Below are 15,970 nucleotides of genomic sequence, written 5' to 3'. Positions count from 1 at the left end.
GACAAGCAGGACCCCATTCCTCCAGAGGACATGTGTCGGGGGGGGGGGGGGGGAGAGCAAATAACTAGGTACCATGTCATTGGAATCTGCTGCTAGAGTGCAGAGCAGGAGTCTTTCAAGAAGACTCACATTCAAGATTCTGTGGCCCAGAATAGGATGTTGTGTGTCCATGTGCTGTAAGCGAGAAGAGTTTAGGGAGGCTGGCACACGAGAAGCAAACACCAAAATTGGAAGCTCTTGATTTTGTGCAAACTGTGCCACTGACCAGACATGATGCCAGACTAAATGATGTCACCACCTTGAGCTCCGGTGTCCCCTCCACAATACAGAGACCATAAGTTTTCTTGGCAGACTTCAGAGGTTTATACAAAGATAAAGCAAGGTAACATCCTTGTAAACTATTTCCAATAAACAAATTCTGTTATTGTTCTTACCAGTGTTTGCTGTACCTCTCGGTCTATTTTGTGTTGTTAGAATAAAATACCAGAAACTGGATAAATCCTAAAGAAGTGAAGTTTCCTTAGCTCACAAGTCTGGAAGCATTCAAGATCAAGTAGCTGCATCTAATGAGGAATTCATACCGACTCAGAACGCTGCAGCTAGGGTCATATGGAGGGAGCATTTGCAAGAATCACCAGTGAGTGTCAGAAAGAAAAAAATAGAAAGACAGACAGAGAGAAAGAGAAGAGAGGGAGAAGGGAGGGAGGGAGGGAGGGAGGGAGAGAGGGAGGGAGACAGGGAGGGAGGGAGAGAGGGAGGGAGGGAGAGAGGGAGGGAGGGGAGGGAATTCCAAATACAGAAAGGAACATTAAAAGCCAAACAGTGCCTGGCGGTGGTGGCTCACGCCTTTAATCTCAGTACTCGGGAGGCAGAGCCAGGCGGATCTCTGTGAGTTCGAGGCCAACCTGGGCTACAGAGTGATTTCCAGGAAAGGCACAAAGCTACACAGAGAAACCTTGTCTCAAGAAAAAAAAAGTCAAACAGCAAGAACACCACCAACCAGTTCATCTCTCCCTGTAAGGTTCTCTGGGAACAGTGCCCTTCTGAGTAGATGGCAGTGGAGAAATGGTCCTTGATGGAGATGAAACACAGGAGACACACAGAAGCATTTGGTTTTGTGGAAGAGAATGGAATCTCAGCAATGAAATCACTATAATAAATAACCAAGGACTGTACTGTGGTTTATAGTAGCAGTAAGTCACTGTCTTCACACAGTGTCAAAGAGATTCATGTAGCTCTAGTGAAAATCTGGTTAGTTTCCGCAGAGTAGGTTACCAAAAAGGTCAAGACTAGCCCCCTCCTCCGTTTCTAGATTCTTATCTTGCCTTGAGATCGTTCTTTCACAGGCTGCCCACCATATTGTCATGTCGCCAAAGGAATCCTCACCAGAAACTGGACTGATAGAGCTGCACATGAATCAGCCTATTTTCTTCATCAAGCACCTAGTCTCTGGCATTCTCTTATAGCAACAGAAAGTAGCCAGATGCACAGAGGACAGGAAAAGTGTAAGTTTCTTGTGTTTTACCCGATTAGCTGCAACTCCCACGTCCAGAGACCCTGATGTGCTTCAGATTATGAATCACTTGTCAAGAAGAAAAAGCACAGGGCTAAGAGTCTAGACACCATAAATGGAAAAGTGAGAAGAAAACAAAACTTGACTGTCATAAATTGTGATGCAAGTTAAAAAGGAAGATTTGGCAGGTTGGGTTGAATAGCATGGCTGAACTTTGGCAGGTTGAGTTGAATAGCATGGCTGAACTTGAACCCCTCTGAGACAAGACTTCCTCCTTCACGGAGTCTAACTACTTCATCACCAATACGTGTCAAAATGAACCAGACAAACACATCAACCCATGCCTCAGGGTGACCCAGGAATCATCTCCTGGCCTTATTTATAGGTTTGGGGTAATCTTTCTCAACCATCATCACAGGTTCCAGGAAACCTCTGACACATCCCTACCTCAACACTCTACTCAGACGTAGGAATTTAGCAATCAGGCTATTTTTTCAATAAAACGAGACAACTTCCTTAACAAAGACCTTTCCTTTAGATAATAAATTCCCCCCAAAGGCCATGGAGACACAGAAGACCGGCAAACAAAATAACAGGAAGCAAACCCCTCCGGTCAAGGAACCTAAAGAGAAGCATACTTTACAGCAAGCACAAGCCAGAAAGACTCACTGGCCTTTGTCCTCAAGGCCCGGAATTCTCTGCCTCAACTTCAACCCAGTACTTACTCCGTGGTGAACTTTGCATTCTTGCCTCCTGTTCCTCTCTGAGGCCTCTGTGCCACACTAATCTCAGATTACAGGTCCCAGGATGACTAGGACCTTGGGAACACAATAAAGCTGAGCTAACAGTTTGTTACTTGAGGGGGGATTTCCAAATGAAAATACATCAAATATGTGTGACAGCCTTGTTTCCAAGGTCAAGCTGAAGAAAATGCCAAAGGACAACTGGCCCACTCTGCCAAACAAGGGCAATATTTTAAAATGGTCTTCCCTTGGGTGTGGTCTTCTGAGGGGCCTGCAAGGGTGGGAACGGGGGGGGGGGGCTCTTTCTCCTTGGCTCTCTGGCCAAGTAAGACTATAACATTAACTAGATCTTCACTTGCAATTCTGCCTAAATAACAGCTGCTCTTCTTCATATTTATAAACTTTTAGTTTCACAAAGCAGGAGGTTCACTGTGACCTTTCCATATATGCATACAATGTATTTTGAGCATTTTCATCTTCTCTATTGTCATTCTATACCTCTCTCCCTCTCCGTTTTTTTCACTTCCACATCCCTAATAACACGCTTCTTTTACTTTCTCAACTCAGATCCCACAAATAAGAGGAAGCATGTGATCTGGGTCTTTATGAGCCTGGCTTAGATCACTTAGGATAACACTTCCATTTAGTAGTTCTCCACATTTTCCTGAAAACAAGGTGATCTCATTCTTCTTTATGGCAAGGTAGGATATCCATAGAGGACCTTCTCTGACACACACTACTCCTACCAGAGGAAGTCTGTTCCCTTTGTCCCTGAATCCAGATTGTTCTTGTGACTAGAGATAGCAATTGGATTTATAGAATATCCTGTTTATTTTCAATTTCACTTCTTAAAATAACATTTTAGTGTAAATACACCCCAAATATTCCATGAGACCCACTTCTACCCAAACTTACTTATTGTTGATATAAAATGTAAATGTAACTGGTCATCATATGTTTTATCTGGTAACTCCAGTTGGAACTTGAGGAAACAATAATGTGTCAGTTGCAAGATTGTCACAGCTTGCACAAAGCCCTGTTCCAGTCCTCTCCATCCTGGAATCTCACCCTGAGACCACCATACTGTGAAGAAGTCCAGCAAGCCACATAGAGAATCACTGGGTCACAGGACAACCTTGTCATCAGCAATCTGCAGCTACAGGAATGACCACCAGGCTACCCCATGTAGAATGGAACAGCCTGAGCCTAGCATAAATTCTCAGCCCACAGAACTGTGAGAAACAATTACCGTAGTCTTCAAATGAAATGTAGGGAGATTCCTTATGTAGCAAGAGACAACCAAAATAACCTGTTAAGTTATTTTGTTAAGCCCGTCTTGAGTTTAGACTCTGAACGTTGTGAGGTCCTCTGTGGTGTCTGCACGGAGCACGGCTATTGTGATCTGGTCACCTTGTCCAATGTCCTTGGTTTCATTTCTCCTCAAGGAGGCACTCTAACTTTGCAGTTCAGAGCATGGGATTTGGAAATAGCCAGACTAAAATCAGGACTAGCTCTGTTGCATACAGCTGTGCAATCACGGTCTCTTATCTGAAAATGAATGTCAATATTACTTATCTTCTAGGAAAGCTTATGAGGGTTAGAGGTTTAATGTCAACAAGTGTTAACAGTGCACTTTTCACATGACTTTACTTAGTGCTCAGCATACACTCGGGAATTTTCCAACTTGTATAATTCTATTATTTTATCTAGTGGAGAAAAGTTTCTGTGAAGCCACGCTAGCAAAGATAGATAAAGTCTCAAAGAACTGGTGGTTTCCATGGGGAAAGATTAGCAAGCCTGGAGGAACACTGAGGTGTCTTGACTTCAGTCCCAGGGTCCACCATGCTTTTCCCTCTAAGTCCCGCAGTCACTGAGAGATGGCATGTGCCTGAACGTAGACTGGGCCTATTGTGCAATCACACCATCCCCACAGGCCACTCTGTTATGCTCCCAAAACTCATATTTCTCTTTCAAAATGCTAAGACAGGAAAAAAATGTGGTTATGTAAAAACAAAAATTACATGAAACAGCAATTATGTTGGTTATGGAATCAGACAGTCCTGGAATCTAAATTTGGTTTTAGATTAACATATAAACTTGGCATAATGTGTAGACAAGAAAATGATAGAAAGATTAACCCTTAACCAAAAAAAAAATTAACCCTTCTATGACTAAAACTTGTATGGGTGCTGGGGAGATAGCTCAACAGTTAAGAACACTGGCTGTTCTTCCAGAGGACCAGGGTTCAATTCCCAGCACCCACAGGGTAGCTCACAACCTTCTGTAACTCCATTTACAGGGGATCTAACACCCTCTTCTGGCACCAGGCATACATGTGATACACAGACATTCAGACATACATACAGTTCAAAATACCCATACACATAATTTTTAATATATGTTTATTTATTTTGAGACAAAGTTTCTCTGTGTAACTCAGGCTATCTTGAAACTCACTCTGTAGACCAACTGGCCTAGAACTTAGAGATCTACCTGCCTCTGCCTCCTAAGTGCTGGGACCAAAAAAAAAATTTTTTTAATTAAAAAAAAAAAACCAACATTCTGGGAGATTTAGCATGATTCATACCAGATGTTCATTTTTATAGCAGTCTCCCCACTTTCCAAATGTTAGCCTTTCTGGGACAAAAAGGGATACAGGCTATTAAGGGAAACTATCAGCAGAGTGAACAGGCTAGCTGCAGAACAGGAGAGAATCACTGCCAGCTACACCCCAGGCAAAGGGCTAACATCTAGAATTCGTAAACTGCAAAATTTTTAAATTTTTTTCTAATCAATAAATGGGCCCATGAATGAACAAGCAGTTCTCAAAAGAAGGAATAATAATGGGTAGGGCATACTTGAAAAAGTGTCCAACATCCTTAGCCATCGGAGAAATGTACATTAATACTGTTTTAAGATTCCATTACACCCCAGTCAGAATGACCATCAAGAAAATAAATAATAATGAATGCCAGCCAGGACATGGGGAAAGAGAAAGCTTTATGAATTCCTGGTGTAATCGCAAATTTGTACAAGCACAATGGACGTTAGTGTGGTGAGTTCTCAAAAAAACTAAAATTAGAGCTATCACTCGACCCAGCTGTGCGGCTCCTGACTATATAGCTAAAGGACTCCAAGTCCTACCAAAAAGACACTTGCATGTCCCTCTTTATTGCTGCACTGTTCCCAATAGACAGGAACTAGAACCAGCATAGATCCAGCACATCAACAGATGGATGTATACTGAAAATGAAATAAGGTGGAATTTTGTCCAGCCATAAAGAAAAATGAAACCAGGGCTGGAGACAGTGCTCAGTGGGTAAAAGCCTTGCTACCAAGGCTGGTGGTCTGAGTTCCATCCCCAGGACTAACAGGGTAAAAGAAGAAAACCAACTCCTCTAACCTCCATAGTCATACCATGACATGTCTCATATGAGTACAGAGAGAGAGAGAGAGAGAGAGAGAGAGAGAGAGAGAGAGAGAGAGAGAGAGAGAGAATGGGTGAAAACAGAAATTATCTTACACAAACAATCACAGACCCAGAAAGAAAATATCACCTTTTATCTCATTTGTGTGTGAGTATGTGTATGACTGTGTCCATCCATTTGTCTGTCTGTTGTCTGTCTGTCTGTGTGAAGGCCATGAAACTAGAAATGGGACCATTAGAAGGGGCAAAATGTCTTAAGGAAGCTAAGGGCCAGGGATATAGTTCAGTTGGTAGAATGCCAGCCTCACATGCACAAAGCCCTGGATTTGATCATCAGCATGGCATAAATCAGGTTTGCTGACCCTTGCCTATAATCCTAGCACTGGGGAACTGAGGCAGGAGCATCAAAAGTTCAAGGTCATCCTAAACTGTAGAGTGTGTTTGAGGGCAGTCTGGGCTACATGAGACACTGTACTGAAAGGAAGAGGAGGAGGCAGTTGGTCAGAGAAAATATGGGACGTGGAAGAGCAGTGGGTGGTAGGGGACAAGCAAAGGGTAGGCAGATGGTTTGGAGACATGCGTGGGGGAAGAGGAATAACCAATATCAAGTATACATGAGGATCCCATGGTAGAGCCCAGTACTTTATATATTAGCCTGAAAAATAAGGAATTTAGGTGTGCTTCCAGTATCAGCGACACAGTTCTATTGATTTTATCTGTACTTCCATCTTCCTGGGCCCTGACATCATTAGTCACAACTCCTGTGACCTTCTGAATCATCTTTGCATGATGCAACTTGTCTCTGCTAACATAAGCCAGCCACATTTGTTCTATTTAATCATCCAGCCACTTCCTGAAGGGGCAGTTCTGTCACCTAAGGCATGACCAAGGTCCTTCCACCCATGCCATACTCCATCTTACCATCATTTCCCTCTTCTGTGGCAGTATTGTGTTCAGATGTGCTCTCCGCTGAGTTCTTCCGGTCTTGAGGAGCTAGACAGGCACTGGAGTCTGCATCAGAGAAGAGACAGGACACATTCTCATGCCCCAGGAAGCAAGGTCATAACCTTAAGCCAAGGATGAGCCAGGGGTCAAATACCCAGGGAAGAAAAAGACTGCTCTAAAACCTAAGACAAAAAAAAAAAAAAAGTCAGCCTCAGGACTGGAGGGATGCCTCCACAATTAAGAGAATCCACTGTTCTTGCAGAGGACCCAGGCTCAGTTCCCACCATCCACATGGCAGCTCACAACCATCTGTAACTTCAATTCCAAGGGATCTGACCCCTCTCTCTGACCACCTCAGGTTCCTGCACACACACACGGTACACATACACTCAGGCACACACACACACACACACACATACACATAAAATTTAATAAATAGTATTCTAAATTAGTCTCATGACTGAAGTTGGGGTCAGTCATAAGATGAGAACGGGGGTGCCTAGGAGCGGCACATGCTTCGCATTATTTCCCTAAAGACCTTAGAGCTCAAAACTGGCTCATGAGGAATGCAAGGGAGGTATGTGCAGATTCTTCTATGTTCTTACTTACGCATAAAGTTAGTTTGGTGCTAGCTTCTTCTGATGATCATGTTCACATTCTAGTGCCTCACATTGGCCAGGGAGCCACATCTATATTGTCCCAAATAAGAGATAGCACTTCATTTCTGATACTGAAGTGTATATACCATTGCCCAACACCTGCTCCCTCATTCATGCTGGGTTGTTTGTTTGTTTGTTTGTTTGCTTGCTTGTTTGTTTTTTTTGGGGGGGGTTGTGAGTCCTCCTCTCTGAGGGGCTCATGTATTCACCAGCATACTCGTCACTGGGAAGGTGCTGAATTGTTCCTTCAGTGTTACATTCCTTCAGGCTCGGCCATCACTGTTATTTGGAGGTGTATCTCATTTCCCAACTAGCCTGTAGGCAGGAATCAAACCTTGGGCCTCGCCTGGTGCTGAGTTTTTCCATTAAAGATTCAGGAATGTTTATTTACCCATAGTTCACCACTTCCTTAGATTTCAGATTTCAGGTAGCAGCTGATCAAAAGAATACCAACTGTGTTGCTTTCTACAAGACTCAGGACTTAATCAAACATGTCTGCTGCCTGAAGAGGGAACCTTCCCAACAATAATTACTGGCTAGTGTTTAATGAATATGTTATATGCTGGGCGTCCCGTGAAGCTTGTTGTGCACACAGTTCTGTAAGTACACAGTGCCCGTTGCACAGACGAGGGAATGAGAAACCAGCCTGTCCAAGGTCTGACACGGTTTGTAACTGATAGAGCCAGATTTTCAGCTCACGTCAAAGCCTATGACTTTGCTATCTTGCTGCATCCAAGATCCTAAGACCATGAAGGTTTGGGAGAGAATTATGTAACAAGTTTAGTTTTAGAACCGTCTCCAAAAACATCCAAAGAGCTTGTTTTCCCCGTGGTTCAGATTTCTGTTAACACCATAAAGCTTTAACTCCCTCTGGGGATTTTCCAGTTTCTGCAGAGCATCTGATGGGCAACTTGGAACAAGAAAAAAGGAACAGGAGAGAAAAATCTGAAAAAGTCAGAAAATGAAAGGGATCCTGGGGCCACTGCCTTGTCCCAACTCTCCTGCCAACAAAAAAAGTTCCAGTTCCCTGAGCCCCTCACTTCTTCCTTAACATCTTCCTGGATTCTTTCTTCATGTCTTGGGGTGGGGAGGCTTCTTGTTAGTTTGTTTGTGGAGTTTTGTGAGAGCTTTTTTTTTTGCGGGGGGTGGGGGGGGCTGGACTTTTTTATTTGTTTTGTCTTTTGAGACAAGGTTTGATGTAGCCCAAATGACCTCAGACTTAGTATGTGGCAGATGGTGACTTCAGTCTTATTACCCCCCTGCTTTTATCTCTCAAGTGCTAGGACCACAAGCATGGAATACCATAGTGCAGGGAATCCAACCGAGGGCCTTCTGTGTGCTAAGCAAACACTCTGAACTATATCCCTTGAACTAACATGGAATTTTCTTCGTCAATAGCAGCAAATAATGAGATGTTTCTTCTTCCAAGATAAATAAAGTCAGGCTTCAAGACATGAAACTGTAATCCCAGCTCTCAGGAAGCTGGAATTTGAAGCCAGTCTAGGGTACACAGCAGGATCCTGCCTCGAGTCCTGTGCACGGGAAAGCCTTGCCCATCCAGCTCTGATCAAGGGAAGGGGAGCAAAGACCCTGACTCAAAATAAAAGATGTAGCCGACAAGCAGTGGTTATTGACCGAATAAAAAATTCAGGGCAAGGAAAGGTGATATTCCTCAAAGAAGCCAAATTTGGTGTCTCTCCCCCAAATCAAAAAAGGATCTGTTATCTTAAAAATCTCAACTGTTCCTTGTGCAAAAGGTTATTTATTTAAAAAAAAAAAAAAAAGATGCTGTGTGTCAGGGTCATCCTGACATTCATCCTTAACAAGAGCCCTTAGGTGTACTAACGCCCCTGCCTACTGATGAAGTAAACTCCTTCTCCACAGGCTATGATCGTTCTACTTCTCTTTTTAGTTATCAGAGAAATAATGATGAGCCGAATAGGAAGCTGGGGAGGAAGCTTGGTGTCAGATGCCTAGAGATGCTATCCTTCCAGAGGCAGAGGCAAGAAGTTCATAAGTTCCAGGCCTACTCGGTATCTAAGCTGCGTGCTAAGTCTGAGACCAGCCTGGGTTATATGGTGTATTAGCTACTTTTTTTTTAGGGCCGTGATCAGATATCTGCCAAAAGCAACTTAAGGATTTATTTTGGATCACAGTGGGGAAATCGAGGCAGCTGGCCATGAGGCTACTGGCAGGAAGCAGAAGCGCTCCACTCCAAGCCATGGGACGGTATCCCCACATTTAGGGTAGGTCTTCCCAGATCACTCAACTCAATCTAGAAATAGGCATACATACAGACCCAGAGTTTTGCTTTCTAGATGATTCTAGACCCTGCCAAGGAAATAGTATTAACCACCAGACATAGCAAAATCCTGTTGCAGAAACACACATACCACTCCAGCCAGGGAAGCAGGCAGGCTAACTACGGATTTTCACCTATCTCTAGGCGGTTGGGGAATAGTCGATCACACTGTGAGACACAGTTTGCATTTATGTTAATTAAATAAAATTTAGCCATGGGTCAGGAGGCTGAGTTAGCAACTAGTTGACAGAAAGTAATCATAGAGCACCAGAGGGCATCTGGAAGAGATAGAAAGATGCACCGGAAGTAGTAGGGAAGGATTTGGAATGGCCAAGCTTTTTTTTGTTTGGTGAAGTGGAAGCGCAGGCCTTCCACAGGTGCCAGCAAGGAGAGCAGCTAGTTGCTGCTCAGACCCTCTGAGCTCACAGGTTTTTACCCCAGTCTTTGAATTTCAAGTCTTATTCATAATTAATGTTGGGGATCTCCCCTGGAGCTGCCCTCTCCAGACCCCACAAGAAAGCCAGACAAGGGTCAACCACTCCCCTGTGGGTGCTCAAGACCATCCTGCAGGATATTTAAGGCCCGATCACCAGACCTGCTATATGCTCTCCCACCTACCTTCCCAAGAGTCACCCAGGAGTTGTTTTGCTCTGTTTATTAAACCTGGATTTATTTAATTTGGCTTGATTGGCTTATTGCATCAGTGGCGGTGGCGGAGGTTACCCAATAACCAGGGATCCAATACTTATCCACTTGATTTAGTTAAAGCTGCTTTTAACACCAGTGACAGGGCTGGCCTAAGGGAGCGGAATTCTCACCAGGCTGCAGCCTGAGCGGCCAGGCTGCTGCTAGAGAAGCAGGCCAGTAACTTACAGAGTTGCAATTGCTGACTGAGATAGCAGTAAACTGAGGTGCAGCCCCTGTGCTGAAGTTAAAACAACACTCAGATCTTCCAAATTGAATCCCCCAGTCTCGTCCTCAGCTCTATAGACAACTGCCTGTTGTGGCCTCTCCCCACACTTACACACTCCATCTCCAGTGGATCCCACAGATCTTTCCCTTCCAAACTTCCTTCCTGCCACTCATTGCTTTACCCGAGCCCCTAACCCAGGCAGGCATTCCCTTGGAACCTATGGGCCACTCAAGCCGGAGAAGCAGATAGGCTAACTGGAGAACTTTACCTCTCCCTCAGTTCCTCCAAATCCAGTCCTCCAGTCCCAACCCCAGCTCTGCAGCAGACCATCTGCTATGACCTCTCCTCCCTCTCTGCCCCCATTCCCAGGGGACCAAGTATATCCTAATGGTACACCCTGCCCTCCTCTCCTGTGGACTGCCCCCCCAGGGTCCCTGTCCTAGCCCATCCCCATTCCTAAGTGTCAGAGCTCCCAATACCTAGAGACATATTTTACTTGGAACCCTCCCCCCAGCCACACCTACAAGATCCCAGAAGGATTTCCTACCAGGCAGTAAGCAGCCACCACGCTCTCCTAAGAACCAGAGAGGACAACAGAAACCAAAGTCAAAACACCTACCCAACAGAGACAAGACCAGATACCAACACCTAGAATTACAATCTTCCCAAACCCAAATGCTTAGACCCCATCTTAAAAACACAATCTATTACAGCATCAATTTAAAAAAAAACTAAACTGAGAGAAATCTGGAAATGAAAAATTTAGGAACTCTAACAGGAACCCCAGAGGAAACCCTCACCAATAGAATACAAGAGATGGAAGAAAGAATCTCAGGCTGTGGAGACAAGATAGAAAAAAAATGGATACCTCAGTCAAAGAAAATATTAAGTCTAAAAAAATCCTGACACAAAAATACATCCAGGAAATCTAGGACACTATGAAAAGACCAAATCTAAAAATAAGAGAAAGAGAGGAAGAGGGGAAAAACCAGATCAAAGGCACAGAAAATAATTTCAGAACAGTCCTAAAGACAATTACCTAACGTAAAGAAGGAGATGCCTATCAAGGCACAAGAAGCATACAGAAACCAAATAGACTGGACCAGAGAAGAAAGTCCCTTTGGAAGACTTAGTGCAGGAAAAGTGGGAAGGAATTGAGAGGAACAGAGGAAGGGGAAGCTGTCATTGAGAAATAGTATATAAGAGAAAAAAATCTATTTTCAGTAAAAGGGAAAAAAGAGAAAACAGAAATTTAATAACATTGTTCACAATTGAAATTGTCCACTGCATGAAATTTTTTCAATAGAAATTCCTTCTCCATGAAAAAAAGTGTTAATGTCAATACTCCTCAAATTATTTCACAAAATAGAAACAAAAAGGAGCATTGCCAATTAGTTTTATGAGGCCACAGGTACCCTGTTACCCAAACCACGTAAAGACCCAACAAAGAAAGAGAATTACAGACCAATTTCCCTCATGAACATAAATGCAAAAATTCTCAATAAAATAGTTGCAAACTGAATCCAAGAACACATCAAAAAGATCATCCACCATGATCAAGGAGGGTTCATCTCAAAGATGCAGAGATGACTCAAAATGTAAATTGATTGATGTAATCCAACATATAAACAAACTAAAAGACAAAACCACATGATCATCTCATTAGATACAGAAAAAACCCTTGACAAAATCCAACACTCCTTCATTGATAGAAGTCCTGGAGAGATTAAGGATACAGGGACATACCTAAACATAATAAAGGCAGTTTACAGCAAGCCCATAGTCCACATCAATTTAAATGGAGACAAACTCAAAGTGATTTCACTAAAATCAGGAACAAGACAAGGTTGTCCACGCTTTCAATCTCTACTCAATATAATACTAAAAGTCTTAACTAGAGGAATAGGGAATAAGACAACTGAAGGTGATAAAGAGGATACAAATTGGAAAAGAATAAGTCAAAGTATCTTTATTAGCTGATGATATGATAGTATGTATAAAGGACAATAAAATTTTCACTGTGAAACTCCAATAGCCAATGAACACTTTCAGTAAACCAGCTGGATATGAAATACACTGACAAAAATCAGTGTCCCTCCTACAGAAATGACAAATATACTAACAAAGAAATCAGGGAAATAACAACCTTAACAATAGCCTCACATAATATAAAGTATCTTGAGGTAACTCTATCCAAACAAGTGAAAGAATTATATGATAAAAACTTTAAGACACTGAAGAAGTTGAAGACAACATCAGAAAGTGGAAATCTCTCCCATGCTCATGGATAGGAAGGATTAATACATGGTTAAAATGGCCCTCCTACCAAAACCAATCTATAGATTGAATGAAATCCTCAAGAAATTTCCAAAACAGAACTTCACAATCCCTGAAAGACCAATTTTCAGCTACATATGCAAATACACACACACACACAAACCTAAAGGACAGATAAAACAATACTGAATAATAAAAGAACTTCTAGAGATATCAACATACCCAATATCAAGTACTACTACAAAGTTACAGGAATAAAAACAACATTGTATTAACAAAAAACAAAACAATTCGATTAATGGAATTGAACTGAACACCAAGACATAATTCGAAACACCAATGGAAACTTGATTTTTGATTTAAAAAAAAAGATATATACACTAGAAAAAGACAGCATCTTCAACAAATAGTGATTGACAAAAACCAATTAATTGCTAGTATGGCAATATATTTAGACTTCTTATACCAGGCAAAAAACTCAGTTCTAAAGGATGAGGGACTTCAAAATAAAAACAGATACACTGAACCTGGTGGAGGATCTCACAGGTTACCTACACGGACACCTGGGTTAGGTCCCTACAGATTATGAAGCAAAGCTCACTCCTTGTGGGTGGGATATCAAGAAGACAAATCCACGCTCTGGTCAGACCAGACCTCTCCTTCTTTCATGGGTGTTGGCAGCAGACGCTGAACAGGCCTTGTGCATAGCCTGTTTGCTTGCCCTCAGTTGCCCTAAGGTACTCTTTTGTTCTTCCTCTTTTCCTGTGGTCAGTAAGTCACAGGATGTTTACCATATAGCTATTGCTGGAACATTTTTTTGAGAATCAGCTCTCAGCTCATTCGCTTGCGGTTTTCCTGTTTGGCTGAGCTGCTGGGACGCGGATGGGAACCTGAGGACCGTACCCTGACCCCATGGAGAGTAGGAAGTAGCAGGATATATAAGGCTGATGGATAGTCAATAAAGGGCTCTCTTTGAATGATGAATCAGGGTGTGTCCTGAGTGCTGCTTTACCTCGATGTCCCTTGCCAGTTCTCGGTCTCCGGCCGTGAGGGTCGCGGCAAGTGGAGGTTCCATCGAGACTTGGAAAGAAGGGGTAAGCGTACGAGGCTCACCTTCACAAAGGAAGGGGGAGGATTGGATGTAACAGAGTAAAATGGGGCACGTACCATGGGGAATTCCACAGCTAAGGCTCAGTTGGCCACTGAGTTGAGAGAGCTGTTGCAGAAACAAGGCACAGGTATTAAGTCAAGTACCGCACTCACATTTGTGGACACTATAGCTGAAGCTAGCCCGTGGTTTCTGACAGGAGGAGGGTTGAGTATCCCTGATTGGGAACAGGTGAAACGTGATCTACAGAAGGTATTGCAGGATACGGGACCAGAGGAGTTTCCTATTGCAGCCTTTTCTCTTTGGAGGCTGGTAAAGGATGCGCTATTAACTGACAAGGTGAACGTGAAGGAACAATTAGCAGAATGTGAGCAGGTTTTTGCCACTGCCCAGGAAGCTGAAACTAATGAATCTTTAAAAAGGGAAAAAGGAAGAGAAGGCTATGAAACCCCACAAGAAACTTGCAGTTCGGGATGATGAGAGTGACCTTGAGTCTATATATGAGTTGTTGGATGAGGAGGAGCAGTTAGAGAAAGAGATCGAAGAATTACAACGGCGGCTGCAGAAAACGAAAGTAAAACAAAGAACCTTCGGCTCCGATCTGCTGTCGACCGCCTCCTCATAATCCATACTGGTTGGATAGGGACAATCAGGGTGATAAGGAGGAAGGGAAACGGAGGGGAGTTATCTGGCAGGATACTGTGCAGGCTTATCCCGTTTCCGAAACTGTTAATGCTGCCGGACAAGCCATCAGGAATCATGTACCTTTGACATTTAAAGAAATGAAACAATTAAAAGAAGCAGTGAGCAGTTATGGTCCACAGGCTCCATTCACTGTGACACTTTTTGAGTCCTTTTCAGCTAGTTATTTAACACCTAGCGATTGGCAGCAATTATGCCATGCTGCCCTGTCTGGAGGAGATTCTCTCTTGTGGAAAAGTGAGAATCACGAAAGATGCTTAGAGCTGGCATGCATTAATGTGCGGGCCGGTCAACCCCAGAGGAATTATGACATGCTGGCAGGCGCAGGGCAATATGCTGATATTCAACAGCAAATATTGTATGAACCTGGCACTTATACTCAAATAGCTAATGCAGCGGTCTGAGCCTGGAAATCTCTGCCAAACCTTGCTGCGGGAGAACAAATTTCAAAGGTCTTGCAAGGTCCTTCGGAACCTATTGGTGAAATTATTTAGGCCACTCCACGTAGTTAAAAGGAGATTTATTTAATGGCGTAACTTATAAATTAAGGGATAGGTAGGTCGCGGGGTCTGGGGAAGGTGTATCACAGTCCAGCGGTGTTCTCTGGAGCTCTGCTCGGTCCACCTCCACCATCCAGGGTCCTGGAACCAAGAGAGCGTTCGCCGATCCCGATCTCGGGTCCCCAGGCGCCTCCCTTGGCCCCGCCTTGTAGGCGTGACAGTTGCCGAAGTCTCAATGGGGGTTGGAACTTCCAGAACAAAGCTGGAATGGCTACCCACTACAGGAACCCTATGCAGATTTTGTGTCACGGCTTTTGCAATTGGCAGGAAAGATCTTTGGAGATTCTGATCAGGCTATGCCATAGTTAAATAGTTGGCATATGAGAATGCAAATAAGTATTGCAAAGAAGCATTAAGAGGGAGCAAAGGCAAGAGTTTGAATGACATGCTTCGTGTCTGCAAAGACATAGATGGTAATCATATTACTGGACAAGTTTTAGCTGCTGCCATAAGACATGGCTTGCAAGGCATGAATGGCCGAGGTGCTCGACCTAAAGGATGTTTCCAGTGCAGGCAGGAAGGCCGTTTGAAACGCGATTGCCCACAAAACAATCCAAACCAGCCACCTGGAATATGTCCCAAATGTAAAAAGGGTCAGCACTGGAGTAGTGAATGTAGATCTAAGTTTGATGCACAGGGTAACTCACTACCTTCGGGGAAACGGGGGACGGGGCCCGCTCCAGGCCCCAAAAGCCAGAGTGTATGGAGCTATGCAGACCCAAACAGTAATCCCAGGCAGTGGTCGCCTCCGTTTCATTTCACAAAACAACCCCTTTCAATTGACCAACTCAGTCGAGGAACACCAGGAAGTGCAGGACTGG

Source organism: Peromyscus eremicus, unplaced genomic scaffold, assembly GCF_949786415.1.
Source record: "Peromyscus eremicus unplaced genomic scaffold, PerEre_H2_v1 PerEre#2#unplaced_300, whole genome shotgun sequence".
Taxonomy (NCBI): Eukaryota; Metazoa; Chordata; class Mammalia; order Rodentia; family Cricetidae; genus Peromyscus; species Peromyscus eremicus.
The sequence above is the reverse complement of the archived record's forward strand: the minus strand, read 5'-3'. Positions refer to the sequence as shown.